This window comes from Larimichthys crocea, chromosome XX (assembly GCF_000972845.2).
Source record: "Larimichthys crocea isolate SSNF chromosome XX, L_crocea_2.0, whole genome shotgun sequence".
Lineage (NCBI taxonomy): Eukaryota > Metazoa > Chordata > Actinopteri > Sciaenidae > Larimichthys > Larimichthys crocea.
Genome location: NC_040030.1, coordinates 7,764,047 through 7,780,655, shown reverse-complemented (window position 1 = coordinate 7,780,655; position 16,609 = coordinate 7,764,047). Strand labels below are relative to the sequence as shown.

The 16,609-nt window shown below is 41.1% G+C and overlaps 1 protein-coding gene across 1 annotated transcript in view; it reads right to left on the bottom strand.

Moving 5' to 3' along the window:
- The window catches only part of LOC104928802 (E3 ubiquitin-protein ligase TRIM38), an 899,066-nt gene that overhangs the window by 278,458 nt on the left and 603,999 nt on the right, over window positions 1–16,609 (bottom strand). The window lies entirely within an intron of this gene.

Below are 16,609 nucleotides of genomic sequence, written 5' to 3'. Positions count from 1 at the left end.
CTTTGGTGTGTAATGTTGGGAAGCATAATATTCTGGGTATGATATGATAAGGTACGATCAGCTATTACTGCCTTTCTCTTGGGGGGACAGCATTTGGGCTCCACCCTGGTCCGAGTCAGCTGGGGAAGGGGAACCTGATTGGCCAGTGTGATGTTTGAATGCACTACTCAGTCTGTCTGATTGGTTCAGTGTACTGTATGAGTCACTATTATTTAAGGACCATACTAGTGATTTCGCAAGTTTTAGACCAGTTACTACAAATCATGAATACTTTACAGTACTGCTAATTATACAAACTATGTTGATTTCATGGGATGTAGTATCAATCCATGGCTTTGGTACAGACTTAAATCTCAAAAATTGGATGGATGGATGGATTGGATGGATTTGTGGCTTTAAACGAAATGTCTCAACAGTTAACAGTTTGGAGTGATTGCCACTTTTTGAGTCATCCTTGGACTTTCCATATAAGATAATTTGAAATTTGAAGGTGTCTAATAATTAGGTTTATGTCTTAATATCTGTGAAACTAATTGCATTCCCGTAAACCTCAGCTGTATCCCATCCTCTATCCTAAGTCCGCTGTCTAACACTGTAAACTGTTTCAGCATTGAGCATTTAGCTTGCGCCCAATTAAAGCCAACACATTGCTGCTAGCACGACTCTGGTAGACTCCTTATATATATATAGCTTTTCTTACTTCCAGGCAGCGATTTGTTTCCATCCATTTGCACACAGTATGAAAATCAAAGCTGTACAGAAATGAATGGAAACTAAAGGCTTCCTGGAAAGTTAGAAAATGCCTTCAAATATGGAGAAAACTGGAAATGGTCAGCAGGAATAAACTGTAAAATATAAATGAATTTTAGTGAAAGGGGCTAAACTCGCAAAAGCATTGATATGGTCCTTTAAGTCGCTTTGCGCAGAGATGTGCATTGTACAGATAAGAAATGAGTGAAAATGCTTCAACTGGATCCTTTTAGGAATGCACAGAATACATTGGAGAATGAACATTAGCTCCATGCTCGTCCAGATGTTCCATTCTACTCTTAAGTGCTAAAATCAGATGCTGTCACCTCAGGAATAATATTCTCTCGATGTGATATGAAGTGTTTTTGATTCTGTTGGTGCTCTGTGTATGGATCGTGTGGGTTGGCCTTTTTATTTCTGGAATCTTGAGGACTGCTTAATGTGTGTGTTTTGTTTTTTTTGTGTGTGTGTCTGTTACCTTTTGATGCCACTCTTTGGCAGACGATTGGCAGGCCTGTCAGTCAATCTTTCTCTGCCTTTAGTTTTAAGGCAGGCTCTTGATGGAAGCGTCCACCAAGTGGCCCCTAACCAGGCTCCGTTTTGGGAGGGTTCTTGGTGGGCCTCTCTGTCAGTCTCCCTCGATTGTGCTTTAATATGTTACACTTTAGTGGAGCTTGATTCTCCAGAATCAGTCGTGTAAAAATTTGTACAAAACAGACTTGTTCTCAACAAAAAGGAAAAAAAGAACAATGTTTATAATCCTGGGGAGGAAAAACGTGTTTATTCATGTGCAAATAAGGTATATTCAGAATAAAAGTTTATGATTACTATCTGTTGCATTGCTTTTAGAGTTCTGGCTGATGTCCTTTTCTTGCAAAATGTCTGTTTTTTTCCACAGTGGATCAGATTTCTGTTACTAACTTCTGTCACATTGCCAACACACATTTCCCATCCAAATGTGTGTGAGAATGAGAAGGAAGCACCCTGAGTCTGCTCTCCCAGTGTCTAGCCAACATCAGAAACTGACGTCCAGCCAAAATCAACACTGTCCAGGAAAAGAAACGTTGGAGGCGTAGCTCCAGCCACATCTCTCTACAACATTGAATTTGGCTCAAGGACACGTCCATTAACAATGACCCGTAATGTTCTCTGGTCATAAATTTACAATAATTCCTATTTTCCCTATTGCATGTTGATCAAATAGTAAGTGACTTTCTCGTTAGCGCAGTCCGCTTTACACTTGAACCTGAAACCAGCTGTGCTCAAGCCCAGATTCTTAGAGCCACTATTCCTCACTGCCCCCCAAAGACAAACTACAGGCTCATTTTACTCTTTATTATAGACGTTAAAAACTAACCCTAGTTCAGTATGGTATACCTCTATCCCCGTGAAGAAATACTACAATCCTTTAGGTGCTTTGGGACATTTTAAATGAGACCAATTACAATGTCTTTAGTATTTAGTTTTAATAAAAAATGGCCTTTATTGTTGGTAGCACAGCTGGTGAATGACTATATGGAGACCAATAATATAAAATTACATATTTTACAGACCATGTGACAGAAATTGATTACAACAGCATCAAGCAGAACTTTCTGAAAGTGCCATTTTAGGTGAATATTGATTTGATGGAAACTGAATACCAATTCAAAATATAATTTATCAACACAGTAATGCAAAGAAATTACATAGTACATTTCTTCAACCCCCTCGGATTTTGCCTTACTGTTATAATATATTTTGTAACCATAGCATATTTTCACCATGTGTAATCTCTGTTTTTACTGCATTCTCTTTCCTTGAGTGAACATTGTATGAAAGATTTATTATCATGCTAAAAAACGTGTTTTCCAGTGACGGCACCCTGTCTTTCTCGGACTCCACTTTTTTTTGTTTTTTTCCTCCAAACTCTTCCTTTCCAAAAGTGTTATTCCTTGTCTGTCACGGATGAGTTGCGATGTCAACAGCACACGGTGGATTTCCTGCCAGGGCCTCTGGATTTCGAGTCTGGCAACAAGACAACCCAGTCAGTTTACACTGAGAGGTCACTCCTGTTGTGTTTTTGATTGTTATCCTAAGTCTTCAGGCTTGTGTCCCTCTGTCACTGATTGATATCTGGCCTGAAGTCCCACAAGTAAACGGCCTCTAGTGTAAATATAGAGAGTTTATTATGTAAGTAATTACATTTGTAAGTATTAACAGTCTCATTACTCCGGCAGATTTGTTTTTCCAAAGTGGACTTTCCAAGGAGTATAGAGATGGTGTCACGTCATTTATACACCAGAGTGAACCTTTAGTGCTTAAGAATAAAAGGAGATCCCATGTGCATACTGTAGCTCACCACTTCATTTATATGCATATACTGCTCTCAAAAAACGCCCCACTACCTCTTCTCAACTGATGCTTACTCTTAACATTCCTCACCATGCAAGATGAAGAAGATATGCTTTCTGCATTCTCCCTTCCTATCCTGTGGATGCGAATACAGCAAATGATTAGTTTTGGATTACTAAAGAGTACGTAGTCCACACACGAAACCTGTTTCATGCCTGCAACCGAACCCATCTGACCACCACCAAGAAGTTTTTGTTTTTGCTCACATGCAAGCTACAAAGGATTCAGTAGGCAGATGTTTGCTGGGAAGAAAGAACAACTTTGAGGGTTGCGGTCAGAAAAAAACAACCTCAATCGACAACAAAGCACAAAGATTAGACCACCAGGGCATTGCTGAGGTTTTATTTTGTCTTTGCATCTCCTGTCTTTTAGCTCTTCTCTGACTCGGTGCTTTGGCTGTATGAAATTACCCAGATCCCAAATGAAGTTCATAACCTTTCATTGAAATTCAAACACCTCATAAAGGCATTTGTTTGGCCCAGGCTCAAAACCCAATCACAACTGTTGTAATAGATATCTTGTGATATGTATAATGCACGAGGGGATCTCTTTTCAGGGAAGCCGAGATTGATATGTTTAGCATATCGTGTTCTTCCCCACAGAATATCTTTTTTCACTACCTCTGTAGTTCAGTGGTCTGCACTGTTGTCTCAAAGCAAGAAGGTCCGCGGTATGAACCTGCTGGCGGGGGCCTTTTTGTGTGGAGTGTGGAAGGTTTTTCTCCTGTGACTGTCCAGGGCGTACCCCATCTCTCACCCAATTTCAGCTAGGATTGGTTCAGCCGTCTGTGACCTTCTAAAGGATAAGTGCGATAGACGGATGGACTTTGCCTCTCTTATTCCGAAAGTCTGTACCCTAAGGAAAGCAGTCAACTGCATGCAACTCCTTACACTGTTGTGTTTTTAAAATATTTTAAAGATCATGATGAAGGAGATTACATTCAAAGTATGGCATTTTATCGTGTATACAGATGGTAAGCAGCTCCAGGTAGCCTCTAGTTTCCGGAAGACATATCTGAACAAAGAAATACCTTTGATTGCAGTGCATTTTATGTAAAACACTGACATAAGCTTCATCCCTGTTTATCAGTTTTACTTTTATCATCACAATGGTAACCACATGGAACTCCCTGATTAGTTCTTGAGCAACTCTGAGATAAGCAAGTATCTTTCGATTCTGGATCTAAAGGATTCGGTGTGTTTGAAACAAACAAGGTAGTACAAAGTCTGAAGGCAAAAAGGGATTATATTTGTTCCAAATGGCCACATGTTATCATAGCTTCCTCCTGGCTGTATCCCATTGTCTCCATAAACACTGTGTCCTTTGAGTGTTTTTTGTCCTCTTGATGCGATTAGTCATGGTGCACAGTTTTGGACAGTCTTGCGTTAAAAGTGACAGAAATAGTGGGGTGAAAAAACAAAGCTTGATTTCAAACCCTGCCTATTCTCACACCGCAAAACACCTGGCTAATCATAGCATAAAGTACACATTTTTGTTGGAATGCCAGTTTGATAAAATTACGCAAATTGTAACATGCAAACCTCCCAAACTCTGTAGGTGGCAGATGGTTTCCTACACTGTTGATGATCCGACAAGCACAGCGTCAGCCCTGACTGTATTCTTGACGAAGAAAGTCTGGTGTTTCCCCACTGCCTTGTGTTACTTAAATGTTACTCACAGCATTTGGTACATTTTGTACAATGTCACAGCTGTTTTGGAATCCATGTACAACCTACAGCCAAGTGGTTTTGGGTCTACCTGGGGTTAATTTTAAGGGAATTTGTGTAATTGCCTGGAGACCACATGCTCGCTCTGGGAGTTAAGTAACTTCATTGGATGAATGTGTCACATTTCATTGTAATATGCACCATTAACTAAGAATTACAGTAGCTAGGGAGGTGACATTGTGGTCTTCACATGAGGTGAAATGTGTACTATTGAAAATATGAAATCATAAATAGTTAAAACATGAATGTCTTATTCTCCAGACAAACGAAGGGGCCAGCCTGATGACTTTTGTCCATACAAACAAGCCTGCATTGATGCAGTTCTGAAAATTAGCTAAATAAATTATTTACATGGCCTTTGTGGAACTCGAACCATACGAAAGATCGGAAAAGAGCTTTATTAAAACCGGACGTTTACACAATTGGCTTGGCAAAGTCAAAGCCTTTGCCTCGTATTTCCAAAACAGCTTGGATTCTAAATCTTCTTCACGTGTTCCCCTGTCTCTGCGCCACTTCCGATCACTGTTGGGAGCTTGGTTACTTTGTGAATCATCTGCTGGTCATTTGCCCAATTACTTTGTTGTAATTGCTGCAGTCTGGTAGCATTGGCTTTTCATGTTCCTTTTATGTTTTTTTGGCCGCAGAGAAAGTGAAGTGGAGGCCCTGGCTGTATCGGGAAAACAGAAAAATACCCCGGGCAGCTGTGAGACACCCTCCCTCATTGGGCCTTGCAGTGACCAGTACTGGAGGTTTGATGTGGTTTTTGAATCACCAGCATCACCCACGTTTTTCTATCAGCTGTCCTTGACTGGAAATATGAGTGGTCCTTATCTCAAGGGAGAGGTGGTGCAGAGGAGAAGAGAAAACAGAGAAGCATTTACAGAGATGTGCAGACAGACCTGAGGTGAAAAAGAAACAAGCTGTCAAAACTTTCTTTCTGTCTTTAAATAATGGTGTCCGAACCGGAAAGAAGATTAAACTACGCACTTACTGATTCAGCAAAAACTGTAATTTAGGAACCTGTCTTCACAAGAGTTTAAAGGAGTAGTTCAACATTTTGGGAAATAAATGAATGAACTTTCTCGCTGCCTACCAACTCTTCAAAAGCATGTTAACATTTTGTATCTCATTTCTTTGATACAGACAAGTGGAAACATAAATGTGGAGTCTTCTCATCACTGAGTGATTCCCAGGCAACCAGCAAAGACTCCAAGAAGTCCCTGCTCCTGGCCAAGAAATAGTCCCAGCACATAACTTTTTACATACTGTGGAAGCAGTTTCCATATGACTCTGGTTAATCCACAGAACATGCAATCTTCTTAGTGACTACTTCTTTGGTAGTAAATATTTCCAATAAAAACTGGCCACACCAAGCTCTGTGATTTTTGGTATATCGGCTTGTTATATAACAATACGACTATACAAAATATACAATGGAATAAAACTTTAGGTCCTATAATATTTCACGAAGCTCTCACCAGTGACTCAATGTCAGTCCCAGATTTACTCTTGTCTGGTGGCATTCCCTCCTTTTCTCTTCTCGACTTCAATGTCTCCTTTGGTGTTTTTGCCTCTGCCATTATGTCCGAAGAGGCTGCTGAGCCTGGCTAACAAACTTAGTTAACATTACGTAGCATTAACTAACAGCAGCTATGGTTCACTGCAGTTTACTGTACTGTCCATAAGGAAACTCTGTAAATCAGCTGAGTTGATGCTCAGCAGCCGGAGGACATCAGAGGATAAGCAAAGCAGATTTTCTCTATAAAACATGATCCAGTCTCTCCAGAGTGAAATAGATGATGTTGTTTGACTTAGCACTGTAAAGTATTACTGTATTATTAGTAAGTATTCTGGTGGGAGATTGTACCCAGAGCACAAAAGTCACAGAGTGGAAATGACAGACACACATTTACCTGATTACATGTCAATGTAGCATCAAAATATTTAAAAATTGGTAATTTTGTGGTGGAAAAAATGCACAATGTTGCTTTAAAGACAAGTTTATTGAAACCACAGACAACAAAATTCATTCACCTCCATTGTATCGCGGTTAGGGGCAAATCTCAGGGACAAACATCTTAAAACCAGAACAAATAACACCATAACTATGTGCATGGCTAGATACCTCTAAAATAAGAAAATATTATTTTGGTCATTTGGATATGCCGACTCCTTAAAGGAAATCGTAATTTCTCTATTGATAAGACTAATCTGTTGACCAAGCAGTGATGCAGCATGACTCACTCATGGGAACAGAGTAAATGGTAATAATAAACTGCATTTGTCAGCATCTAGTCCTCGCTATGACTATTGTTCCTCCTCTCTCTTTTTACTGCCAAACTGACTGATAAGCAGCAGATTCCCTTACTTAGCATCAGCCCCAACAGTCAGATTCAAGCTCACACTCACAAACAATGAGTCACTCCGCCAGACGAACTTACGATGAGTCTCTTGTTGCGGAGACCGACACATATCAGATAGATCTGATACAAGTTAATTACATAACAGAGACATGGAGTCAGGCAGACGTCCTTTATTCTGGTGAAGCGTGAGTTATTTCCTCTGTTGTGAGTCCCAGGTGTCTGATCAGGACAGCGAGTCAGCGTTTTGTCCATGTGTAATGAGAGTGTGCGTGATTAAGCACCAAGGTCTGGCACACACAGAAAATTTACCCTCTTAAAGATCAAATCCCCTAATCTACTGTGTCTACATTAGTTTACAGCTGCATCTCACAAACACACACATACACATATTTATATGTGTGTGTACAAAGATACAGCCACACAACAGGTAAACAAAGTTGTAAATCTTTATACCAACACATACATGTATGTTCAAACGCTTACTTTCCTGGGCAACAGTGACTCATTCGCAAACCTTCATCTTCAGTCTGGACCACTCGTGCAAACACACACACACACACACACCACCCACAGTAGAAATTACAAGCATGCAAACAGGCAAGTGCAGCACCTCTCCCACCACATCTATCAAAGAGTTGGCGTGCGGTGAACCTCTGTGTGTGTGTGTGTGGCACGGGTAATTAGTTGCTGACTAAGTGCAAATTTGTGTAAATACATAATTAGTTCTGTGGTACTGAGCGTGAGAGTTTATAGGAGCAGTTCAAAATTTTGCAATTGACACCGTTTTGCTTTCTGCCTCAGAGTTAGATAAGTTTTCAGTCAGTTTTCAATCTCACAGAGTCAGGACATGTTGGGCGACTTAAAAAAAAAAAGAAGTTAGATTTTTAGATGTAGGTTTGTTTGTTTTCTTCCCAATGGTTACACGACTGCATCTGGAGGGTATGCATGGAACTACAGCCAGCAGCCAATTAGCTTGGCTTAGTATAAAGAATGTAAACAGGAACTTTTTGATAAGAAATCTTTCCAAAGGTATGAAAGCACGCCGACCAACACCTCTGATACATTATATGTTTGTTCGTGTTTAATTTGCAAGATTATCTGACAACCAGCTGGCAACCATTCATGGATGCCTTTGACACATAGACCCCATAAAAATCTTAACCTTGTACTTTTCTCACATTTATACCCTCAGATTACTCAAACAAACACGATACACATCTCTCCACAGCGACAAATTCCAGCTCCTCCTGGGGGGGATCCTGAAGTGTTCCCAGGCCAGGTGGGCTCACTAGTCCCTCTAGCGAATTCTTGGTCCGCCCTGGAATCTCCTGTCAGCTGGATGTGCCCAGAACACCTCCAAAGGAAGGTGCCCAGGAGGCATCCTAATCAGATGCACAAACCACCTCAGCTGACCCCTTGCACGAAAGAACAGTGGCTCTACTCCGAGCTCCCTCCGGATGTCCAAGCTCCTAAACCCTCCTAAATCTCTAAGGCCGAGCCCAGAAACTTATTTCAGCTGCTTGTTTTCGCAATCTCATTCTTGTAGTGACTACTACCCAAAACTCGTGACCATAGATGACATAGATAGATCAGAAAATCTTTGCCTTCCAACTCAGTTCTCTCTTCCCCACAACGGTCCAGTAGGAGCGTCAGCAATGCTGATAATTGAACTCCTTCCACTTCCAACCTGGAGGGAGCATTCCACCATTTTCTTGCAAAGAACCATTGGCTCACCCTCGGAGGTGCCGAATCTAAACTTGATTTACATGAGGGAAAGCTAGTTTCGTAAGAAAAAGGAAAATTAACCTTGTATCATGGCTGTTTTTACAAAAGGAAAAGTTATGTTAAATTTGTTTGAGTTACGCAGCAGGGGCTGTTATGGTCCCACCCAGTACTTTTATGCAACTTTTGACTCGCGCTGGTTTCCAAATATTAGTGCAGGTTTCATTTCGCTGTACAGGCATGAAAGTACGAAAATTGGCCACCCCTTACTTTGATGACAAGACTTTGGGATGCCGCGCGCTGAGTCAGTGCATCCAGCTGTTGTTTTTTAAGAAATCGCTCTACCAAGTAACTCCCCACTTAAATCACATTAGTTCTGTAAAATTTTAACAAGAGAAGTACAACATTGTTAGGTGTATTTTGAATTTTGGAACTCTGGTTATAGTCTCTATACCAAGCTAGTCTGTTGAAGTCAAATTAAATAAGCATATTCCCAAAATGTTTAATAATTCCTTTAAAGACATGTATATTAATATGAGTAGGTGAAAACATTTCACCTCTGAGGGCGTATTTTAGTGCTATGTAGGCGTAACTGTGGGTGTGTGCTCACGTCTGTCCCACTTGGTAAGTGTGTGTCAGAATGTGTGTCGCAGGCGTGTGTCTGGGGTGTGTGTTGAAGGGAGGTCAATCCTCGGTCCGGGTAATTTGCCACAGATGAAACCTGAGTCTATTCCAAGGGACCAGCGCAAGCAAATGTTTCAAAGCTGCAGGAAATCTATTAGCACCTGGTGGGACTCCCTCCCTCCCGTCCCCCCTATTCTGTCCTCTCTCTCTCCCCCCCTCTACTCCGTCCTTCCATCCCATTCCATCCATTCGCTCTACCATCTCACCTCTCCCTGCCCCACCCCAGTTAATAAAGCCACACAAGACCACCACACTCCCGCTGTGCCACTAAAGCCAGGGGATTAGTTAGTGTGTGTGTGTGTGTGTGTGTGCACGTGTGTCTGTCTGTGGCGTGTGGCGAGGTGTGCATTTTACGCCCCTGTATATGTGGATGTGTGCGCAGAAGGTGCATGTAATGTATCTGGACCTGTCCTTTTTAAACACGTGGAGCCAGTTAGCACTGAATGAGGTGCCAGACAAGCATGCAGCAGCTGCCACACTAGAAACAATAGCTCATGATCCAGACACAGTAGACTGCTGAACGTTGGCTCTAGGTCAGATTGTATCTGATTGTTGTAATTCCTGAGATGTTGTTAGTGCATGTAGGCTGTGGTCAGTTTGCTGCTGCCTTTTTCTTTTTTATTATTTATAAATATACCAGTTACTGGTTGTGGTCAAGCCCAAATGTGGACAAAATATGTCAGCTCTCTTTTATGACTTGGCTTACACTGTGTTTGCACAATAACTGGATTTCACATAAAGCATCCAGAGGAGAATGCAGACTATATGATTTATCCGCCATGCTGTTGTTTTTATTTGCAGGCTGCAGTCCTGCTATCTTTTATCTAGGTTTTGATTGACAGACACGTCCAAAAAGTATACGTAAGATAAGAAAAGATCTTGCACATGCAAAGCTCCCAAATAAAACATTTTATATGACAGACAACAAAAATGACTTTTAATATTAGATTCTATCCTGGAAAACATTCAGTGAGAGGCGATTAAAGCTGACAGCAGGAGCCCAGATGCAATTTCCTGATAGGGATTACTTCACCTGCCTTCTCTCAAAACTTTCAAGTTTATAGACGTGAAATAAAAACTGCATGTCACAATTGCATAACCTGTTTCCTCCTTGGTTTTATTTAGAAATCGATACTGTTGCATAAAGTAGAGGGAATCTGATGTTTCCACAACAGCAGCCGTTTTTTTAAAAAAACATGACATTTAGACCAATGACTGAACCTTAGTAACGGTTTATATCCAACCAAACATTAGTAACCATAACTAAGCACAACAGGCCTGTCGAGCTGTTGAAGCAGTACGCATGGGGCTCTGATACAAGCAACACTCAAAATTATAGAGTTTGGAAAGTGCTTTGTTCTGCAAATGTTTGCATGTGTTGCCCTTTCTGATGTATTCTGGGGGGAGTTTTTCTTTATTGGAATCAGGATAGAGGGTGTCATATGCTGCACAGATTATAAAGAACCCGAGGCACTTTTGTGATTTTTACAATATTGGGTTGTTTTCATAAAACTGACTTATTGGGAAATACTTTGGACCATAAGTCTAACAACTGTGTTTCTCATCCGAGTAGTTTTTTTTTAATATTAAGCATCCAAACTACCCAGTTATTTGAAAGTGATAGCATTTTAGTAACATTTATATATATGTATATGTATATGTATGTCCTACAATAGGGCCAATTACTTCTACAAACAATGCTGCTCCTTAATTTACATGCCCTCTACTTGGATTGACAGATAATGAGGAAATTTACTTGGACATGTAGCCATCAAGTGTGTATTAAAGACCATTTTGTTGTTATTTTAAGAGTTTTGAGTAAAATCCGATTTTTTTCGGTAGCATTAGCTCACGCTTCCTATCTATCATCATCCTTTCATCCCACAAAATCCATGGTCGGGGGCTCGAAGTGAGAAGCTGCTTTTGTTTATGGCTACTGCAAGTTAAAATTGTAAATGGTAATGTACTCTAGCTTGACAGGTGGAGCGACAGTAAAAAAGGAAGGGAAGCTGAGCAAACAGCCAGCTGAATCAGGAAACAGGATTGTGCTGATGTATGACCTGAAATAATGCCTGTCCCATACAAATAAACCTAGTCGTGCTTGCCAGACTACAGTGAATGAAGTGAAATTTGTGAGCCAACTTTGCAATTTAAGGACTTAATGACAAACATATTACATTTATCTCTTGCATGATTTCATTATTGTTTTTAATAGGCCTTTTACCTTAGGCCATAAAAATGAAATCCTTGTTGGAATCACAGATACAAGCCAGAGGTCGTCTGGCTACCAGTCTCTCCTCCAAACAAAGCTTACTAGCAGGAACAAATGACTGACTTTGGGAGGGTGACATTTATTTCTGTGGAATGACTCCCAGAGGAAACATGATTATGGTGAAGTTTGACGAGGTATATTAGTTTGGCGCAGAGTTCATGCATGGTTACTCTGCATTATTGGATCCCAGGGCAGGTGATCTAGGGAGACGTAGCGTTTCCAATTGATGATACAACTTTGGCCTGACGGTACGTCCTCGGTTCCAACTGTGCTTTTCAAATGCAATCTATGACATTGTCTCATGGATCTTTTCTTCCTAGTATAGCTTAACTGTGCTCTTTAGACCACCTGTGTAAAGAAAACCCTGACAGCAAACACTGAGCTGTCAAAGCTGATCACCCACCACAACATCAAAACCAGACAAACCCAAATAGCCGAAATCCCAAATTACAACATTGGTTTACTTAAGCTTAGAAAATCTTTAACCAAGTCTACATCTTCTTCTACCTGCTGTGAGAAATCTGATTATCTAAGTCAACTGTGTCTGTCGAGCGTTTGGGCGGTCGTGAGTGCGCTCGCCTACTTGCTAGCTAACTCGTGTGCAGGGTCCGACCTAATTGGATTTATGTGCGGGAATGTTTTCCAAAGCCACACTTGTGAAATACCTCCACATCTGCTGGCCATTAGCAGTGGACATAACACACAACAGAGAGAGCAAAGCCCCCGACGCCTTGATTCATTGGACTGCAGCTCTGCTTTTATTGCAGCGGAGGAAAAAGGCTCGCTGCAGTGTTTCAGCACAGCGAGCGATGCCTTATCTCTTTCTGTCTTTTTTCCTCCTCTGTTCTGTCTTTTATTTGTTTGCATTTTGCTCATTCAATCCTTCAATCCACTCAATATCTCTTTGTTGGACCTCTGATTCTCTTCACTTTGTGTCGCAATCTTTCAGTCCTGCTGCAGCAATTGTTCTTACTCATTCTTTTCTCTCAGTTTTCCCTCCTCAGTCTCAACTTTCCTTTGAATATCTTTCCTCCTCAACTCCATCCAACAGATCTAATTTCCCATCTGCTTCCCACCCCAACTTCCTCACTCTTTGTGCTCCTGTGCCCAGCTCCCCGACAATCATTTATCTATGTCAATATGACTTCCATGTCCAAACCTTTTCCGCGTCACTCCCAAAGGCAAGGGCGTCCTCCTGTTTCATCCCTTGGTGGGCACAAGAAAAAACTACCAAGGGGGTCTGACAACCCCCTGACCCCTCATCTGTCATCTGCAAGGGGAAAAGCACCCTCCTAATTGGGGGGGGAAGCGTCGTGGGGTAAGGGGGCTGGTATGGAGGTTATTATTCTAGTGTCGGGGGGGTCAGAGGTCAAAAGGGAGAGATCACACCGGTGATTAGCCTCCTTCATCTGCAGGAATGGAGGGAAGTGGGGACAGGGGGACTGTTTGTTGGGCAGCTGGGGTGTAAAGTAATTAGAGGGAAAGCAGTGAAAGCATGTAGGACGGTCAGTGCTGGTAATGGTAATGCTCCAGGTCGAGGCGTGGACACCTGGACCCTGATAAGACGAGTCCAGGTGAAAGCTGTTGAGATAATAACAATGAGGCACGGGGGGGATCAGAATAGAGAATGCAACTCAAGATTTGAATACTAAAGATTTGGCAGAGTAAGTGTACACGTGCATGATCTCGTGTATGAACGCACTGGACTTTTCATTCCAACGTTAACACTGCTGGGACACACACAGTGGTTGTTTGGAATTTTTTAGTTTTAGTCCTTTGAACTGCTTTCTGCCAACTGCTCTCAGGAATCAAAGACTTGAGGCTGCCAGCTGGATAAGAACATCAGCTGTGTGTAAAAATGAGTTTATCTTCCAACCACACGTGTTGGCATAGCGCTGTAAGGAGTGAGTTAGAAAACGAACCAAATGAGGCTGCATTTTATAAGTGCTGACATGTTCCGGCCTTGGTAGATGACAATGTCAAAAACCTGCCTGCCCATCTCTCTTAGTCACCCTCCTCCGCCTCCTACCCACTTCTCCTGTCCACACCTCTTTACGTGGCTCAGCAGGCCATGAAATAGGTGTGTGTTTATGCGGGCATGGGAAGAGAGCAGAGAAAAGCAAGAGCAGATAAGAATAGAGCCTTTAAAGTAATTTTGAGTGGAATTTTATGCGATTTTTAACATCATTATTGTGACATGCTTTGTAGTTTTGCTAGACTAATGAGCCATACTTACGGTTTGGAGAGTACGTACAGCATAGTGGGCATACTTTCCAAGAACACCCACTGTCAAAGCACATATTAAAAAAATTTCAACCCACTATTTTTCTCTGTCGGAGAAAGGAGAAAACTGCAAAGGATAACAAAGAAAACGTAGTCTGATTTGTTACTTCTTCTGTCAAATTACACAATCATTTTTACAACTTTCCATGTTTTGAACCTGATCATCCCTAAATACCAAAACAAGCAGATTAATCAACTCTTAGGAACCCTGTGACTTTGTTTTGGTTGATCACAAATCATTTGGGAATGATTTTGTAATTGTTGGTTTTGATGTTTTCTTCAAAGAACTGCACCCTATTGTGACTGGCAGTTAAAAGCGTCACTTAAGCCAATAATCAAATAAAGTTTCTTGTCAGCCTTGTATGACACAGTGCTACCAATCTTCCCATGCTTTAATCAACAGTACCACAGAATAACTGACATTTTTGATCCACGGTGATAGGCCCAGGGCTTTGAGAGAAAATATAAATCATGGAAATTAATACTCCCATTGCGTTGGTCTGTTATGAAAGAGCACTCCGACTTCCAACGTCTTCTCCCTCGAAGCATAATCAACTGTCAGACTTAACTTATTTACCTGAGGCTTGTAAAACACATGGGACAGGGCTAGCTGTAGTTCAAAAGGTACCAATCTACAAGAATTTTGGTCCAAGACAGATTTTCTGAGCGTCTGGATTTCTTCTTTGGGTTGACACTGATTGACGTTGCTGGTGCGATGTGTGTATGGTGCACAGTGCACCTCCGTGCCTACTGCCAAGGCCCAGCTTCGCTGTTTGCAGCCCCCTGAGCACACACAGACACACACATACACCTCTACACCTGCTGGTACTTTCCTGCACACCGACCAAAGAGAGGAAAAGGGACCAAAGAAAAAATCAAATGACCTGCACGCGTCTTAATGAGGGAGGGCCGGGCGTCTGGCATTTACCTCAAACCATTTCTTCCCCCTGCTGCTGCTCTCTGGAGGGCTTTAAGTCCGCCGCCCGTTAACGGCTGAAGTGTGGATTTCCTGTCAAATAAGGGTTAGGGCCCAACAAAAGTCCTGTACGCTGGTACCTAAATAGGATCACTTCCAGCTGCCCCACCTAAACACACACACACACACACTTATAATATCCCTATAGGGATTTATACTGTGTCTGTAGTGCTCAGTGTTGTCTTTATAGCAACCTTACCTACCTTTATGGTACTTTTAATCTCCAGTAATCAATATAATAAAGATAGAGGATATTATAAAGTTGCATGCTCTATCCATTAGTATCCTTATAGAATATAACTGTATACTTCTTTATTGTGGCTGTATGCAGTTAGTCTCGAATGTGCCACTGTAATAAGCCTCGACAGTTTCTTGGCACCATGTTTCCCCCCATACATCTTTCTCTCATGGGAATTGTTTAAAACAGCAGGACAAATATTCCCTCAGGCCCTCCCTGATAGATATTTTTCATCTTTGTCATGATGTGAAAAACAAAAGACGCTATCTTGGGATCAGTGCATAACAAAATCAGGTTTGTGCGGTTCAGTTTGTCATTTCACAAAGCTCATTAATCAAAGAAAGTGACATCTTACATGTTGTGACACAGACTGAGAATATTTGTCCTGATGGGCAAAACCATCAAAAAAAAGTCAAGATGTTTGATTGAATCAGTATGTCAGTGGAGCCTTGCACAGTTTCTGTGTCTTAAACCGCACTTCAGTAGGCTGTTTTTGGCTTGTTTGTATGTTTTATATTTGTACACTTTGTCTGGTACTGTATTATGTATTTTGCAACAGGCTAGTCCTTTGAGGACACAATCACTACTTTGTGCCAAATGCTCTTTGGCACACCATGTAAAGAATCCCATCTGCCTTTTCAGTGGAGCCAAAGTGAGGCGAGTGAAGAGAGACAGAAAGAGGATCTTGTCAAACAGATCCTGTATGATGACCTGTTTGAAAATCTGGCCAGCTGGAAAGTCATTAAATAACATTAATCATAGAGGTAATAAAGTGTAATGTGTTCTGGCTCTACTTAATAAGAAATAACAATACGAGCTACAGGTTTCTTAGTCACTAATGAGCCAGCAGCGAAAATTAGTGAGTCATCTAACAGTAACAGTAATTGTCAAAATTATATAATACAAAAACAGAGGGAGTTTCGCAAAATAATTAATTTAATTATAAGTGTTGTTGTTAATAAATATTCATTGAAGAGGTCTATTTGATTTAACTTAAGAGCTAAAATGTAAATCCAGCCCCTAGAGAGAGACAATTCAAAACATGCAAATTTAAAATGTGTTCCTACTTATGGATTGAAAATAATAAACAAATGATGTGTTAATTAATAATTAAGCCAATTTAAATATCCATTATAAACCATCCCTTCTTAGAAAGTGTCCCATGTGTGCCCATCAGTACATATCAATGGCTCATAGCTA